The sequence below is a fragment of the Coregonus clupeaformis genome, chromosome 11 (assembly GCF_020615455.1).
Source record: "Coregonus clupeaformis isolate EN_2021a chromosome 11, ASM2061545v1, whole genome shotgun sequence".
NCBI classification, from domain to species: Eukaryota; Metazoa; Chordata; class Actinopteri; order Salmoniformes; family Salmonidae; genus Coregonus; species Coregonus clupeaformis.
In genome coordinates this window covers 11,308,587-11,313,188 of record NC_059202.1, presented here as the reverse complement: position 1 = coordinate 11,313,188, position 4,602 = coordinate 11,308,587, and the positions used below count along the sequence as shown (strand labels likewise).

The window sequence follows — 4,602 nt, the reverse complement described above, 5'->3', positions numbered from 1 at the left end:
TGGTTGCAGCCTGCAATGCCACTTCCTGGAGTAGCTAAAACTGTGCATGTTATGTCTTGAGAATCCCATTTTAACAGGTTGTCACTAGTTACCATAGCCACAAAGTGGATATATAGTCAAAAGTAATAAAAACAAAAATTAGCTTTTTGGTCTTAATTTAGGGTCAAGGTTAGGCATAAGGTTAGCAGTGTGGTTAAGGTTAGGGTGAAGATATGGGATAGGTTTAAAATCAGATTTTAAGAAGATAAATTGCAGAAATAGGCGGGGTTTAGACATAATTATGACTTTGTGGCTGTGGTATCTAGTGACGAGCATTGTGTCAAGCTAAAACCGTATTCCTGATCTTCAAATGATAGCAAAATGTGTAGAATTGCAGGAAATGTGCTTTAAAACTGCAACATTGTCTCTCAGCCTGATGGCAAAATGTTAACATGAGATGAGCATAAAACAGCACATCTTTCTCTCTGACCCATGGCAAAAAGGTGTAGAATGTCAGGAAATTAGCTTTCAAACCACAACATTTTTCTTAGCCTCATGAAAATATTTGTTGAATACCACTATAAAACTGCAAATGTTTTTCAACACAAGATGTGTTTAAATGCAGGAAGTTAGCTGTTTCCCCCCCAAAAAGAAATTGGTCGGGCCCCCAAATGCAGTAGTCCGGCCCTGGTTATGTGAGTCAGATAGTCTGTCACTTTGAATATTTAGCAAAATGGTTCAGTGAGGGTCAACACACAAAGAGCATAGGTGACCATGATAGTATGAGTCCTTTCTGTTGTGGGTCAGTGGTCCACTGTAGTTCTGTATAACCCTGCTCACTGAGCTATGTTTACGACCCAACCTTTATAAATGCTATAATGTTTATGCAGCGCTTAACCCCCCCCGCCATAAGTGGTAAAATAAAGCCTCTGACTTTTGAATAATTGTATGGTTTCTGTAGAAATATACATTTTAGTCATTTAGCAGACGCTCTTATCCAGTGCGACTTACAAGAGCAATTAGGGTTAAGTACCTTGCTCAAGGGTACATCAACCGATTTTTCATTTAGTCAGCGCCGGGATTCAAACCAGCAATCTTTCAGTTACTGGCCCAACACTCTTAACCGCTCGGCTACCTGACACCCTACACTGAGTATACCAAACATTAGGAATACCTTCCTAATATTGAGTTGCACCCATAGGTGCTGCAGCACCCCCTGAAAAAGCTGAATGCAAAATAAATATTATTACAAATAATATTTTTTGGGGAAATATATATATTCTTTAATCAAGTAGTGCACTGGTCCTTCAGTAGTCCTGTAGCGGACCAATATAGCCGTCTGTAGCGCGGGCTAAATAATAATTTGTCAAAATAATTGCAGCACCTCCAAACATGGGTTGCTGGTCCATGTTAACTCCAATGCTTCGCACAGTTGTGTGAAGTTTGCTGGATGTCCTTTGGATGATTGACCATTCTTGATACACACGGGAAACTGTTGAGCATGAAAAAACCCAGCAGTGTTGCAGTTCTTGACACAAACCGGTGTGCCTGGCACTTACTACCAAACCCTGTTCAAGGGCACTTAAATCTATTGTCTTGCCCATTCACCCCCTGAATGGCACACATACACAATCCATGTCTAAATTGTCTCAAGACTTAAAAATCCTTCTTTAACCTGTCTCCTCCCCTTCATCTACACTGGTGGAAGTGAATTTAACAAGTGACATCAATAAGGGATCATAGCTTTCACCTGGATTCACCTGATCAGTCTCTGTCATGGAAAGTGCAGGTGTTCTTAATGTTTTGTATACTCAGTGTAGATTTTTAGTTGTTGGTGGTTAATGAGTCCATGATTACTAGTGCAGAAAATTAATACGCAACATAGCTATATAAACAAATAACTGTGGAATATTCTGTACGAGTAATAAAAAGCTTTGTGTGTGGCAGCGTGTGTGTGAGACATGAAAGCGGTCACAGAGAACTAATCATGTTACTCCACCCCAAGCTCTAACAGTGACGTCAAATGCACTTCACAACCAAGTTAAAGAAAATAGGGAGGGATAAGATGTGTTAGTGTTTAGATAGAAAAATGATGTGTGAGAGAGGGAGCAAGAGAAAGAGCGACAAACAGAGAAGGAGGGATGTACAGAAGTCAGCGAGCAGCAGCCATGCTCCCAGGTCTCATGATAATCCTATGTTTTGGGTGATAGCCAGGCAATGACATACAATGGCATGCAATACCACACTGCAGGCCAATTTCTGCACCCCAGCCCCACTGCCTCTTACTGGGATTGCTTAGAAAGACCCTGCATCCACGGCACAGGGCACTAACCCAGCAAACTGTCATAATCTTTGCTCCAAAAACTCTGCCTTCCATTAAAGCCTTCCTTTCCCTCTCATAACTAATCCCTCCCAGTCTCACTCCTGGCTGGAGAGGAACATGCAGAGGATAGAAGATCCCCCTGAAGGACTCACTAGCCCCACACTAATCTACACTGAACAAAAATATAAACGCAACATGTAAAGTGCTGGTCCCATGTTTCTGAGTTGAAATAAAACATCCCAATGTTCCACACGCACAAAAACATGGGTGCGGAGGAGTATTTCTGTCTGTAATAAAGCCATTTTGTGTGGAAAAACTCATTCTGATTGGCTCCCCAGTGGGTCGGCCTGGCTCCCAAGTGGGTGGACCTATGCCCTCCCAGGCCCACCCATGGCTGCGCCCCTGCCCAGTCATGTGAAATCCATAGATTAGGGCCTAATACATTTATTTCAATTGACTGATTTCGTTATATGAACTGTAACTTAGCAAAATCTTTGAAATTGTTGCATGTTGCGTTTATATTTTTGTTCAGTATATATGGTCCCTACAGCAAACCAGAATATAAATTCCAACATATCCCTCTCTACCCCATGGCAGGTTGGCACACACACACAATGTCTTGCCTGTATCATATGATACACTCACCACTTCTCTCTCCCTCTCTTTGCCTCTCCATTTCACCTTCTCCCTACCTTTCTCTCCCTCCTAAACAGACAAAGTAACTGTGCACACACACGCGCACGCGCACACACACACACACACACACACACACCCCTTCATTAGTGTTGACAGCACAGACGGGTCTCTTCCCAATCTCATGCCCCATGTTGTTAGATGAGAAAGGTCACAAATTGTAGACTAGTGGGCAAATCACAAGTGAGAAAAATAGTTTTAATGGCTGATACACTGTACAGATGAATTGGTGAGAGTTGGTCTGTACTGTCAGTGTTGGTATATTTTCTGCTTAACTGTGATACTAATATCAGCATTTTCATCCACCTCCATCAATCACTTTTTCTGAAATCCATTTCCCTCTTTTGTGGCATATAGGCTGATTCTCTTCTTCCTCCAGTATGTGCACTTGGACATTGAAACAGCCCTCTGTGAAGTCCACCATTCCCCAGATGTACAGAGATCATAGGACAAGGCCACCCTTTCAGCTGAAACCGGCCTTTTGACTGTGTGTCACAACAAGTCAGTCATGATGTCTTTTTCTTTGTCTCCAGTTGCAGATTGATGGAAATGAATGATGAAAAAATAGCCTCTGGCTACAAGCTCCAATAACCCCGGCCTGAGAATTAGGACCAGCCAGCGGAGCTGAGATACGGACAAGAATAAAAATGTACATCAACATCTTAACCTGTTACCATCAACTGCCATGACAGGTATGAATTTAAAATGAACTCACGTTAATTCTTGACGTCAATGCAGCCTACATGTGAAAAACAAAGGAGGACTGAGTTTGATGCTCTCTCTCACAACATCAACTACTGTCCTGTTTTTTCTCCATGGTTAATAACATTTATTGTTGGATGATGGCCATAGAGAAACATGCATCTCTGAAAAGCTATAAAACTGTGATATGTGCCATTATCTAGACACTTGCAGGTAAGAGCACAAACAGCCACACTGAAGTCATCATAGACATGAACAGAACATTTTTATATATCTCTATAGACGTCATAAACACATTATTAAAGGCACTCAGATGTTCCTAGTAATTCAGCACAGTAAGTGGAAGTGAAATTCAGAGGTTACAAAACAGTGTACTGCATGCCCTCTGACACAGACTCACCCCATGCAGCCTCAGCCAGTGGGTGTAGAGAGTGGGGTGACAAACTGTGTTGCTATTCCTCTGTGAGCTTCTCTCCTCCCTGAGTTTGTCATGGTGCATCGCCCAGCGCTCAGCTCTGAGGCCTGGCGTCATGTGACAGAGAGCACACTGCTCCCTCCGAACACAACAACACACTGACTACCGTGCTACTGCTCTGATTTCAACAGTACACTCTGACTACCCTGCCACTGCTACTGCAGCCTCAGCCTCCCAGATCACTGCATTATCTGCTGGCTTTAAATAATTGATATGTGTGGTTGACAGGTCGCAGTAACACCCCCCAATGTGCAGGCAACTTCTGTAGGGCAACCGGAAGTTCAACTTTGTCACACACGTCAAATTAAAGGAGGTGGGAGATTAGTGAAGGAAATAAAGTATGCGTCACTTTTGTAAATATATGAAAGTTCAGTAGTTACAGTACTCCAAATAGCTTAGTTATCACCATTTCATTGTGACCAATTCAGTA

At 42.4% G+C, this 4,602-nt stretch overlaps 1 long non-coding RNA gene across 1 annotated transcript; it reads right to left on the bottom strand.

The window, feature by feature from the left end:
• Positions 1 to 3,232: 3,232 nt before the first annotated feature.
• Positions 3,233 to 4,229, bottom strand: LOC121577217. The gene is made up of 3 exons (XR_006002583.1): positions 4,098 to 4,229; positions 3,711 to 3,734; positions 3,233 to 3,619 (listed from the first exon to the last, which is right to left on the bottom strand). It is a non-coding gene; the product is annotated as an uncharacterized LOC121577217 (long non-coding RNA).
• Positions 4,230 to 4,602: the final 373 nt, after the last annotated feature.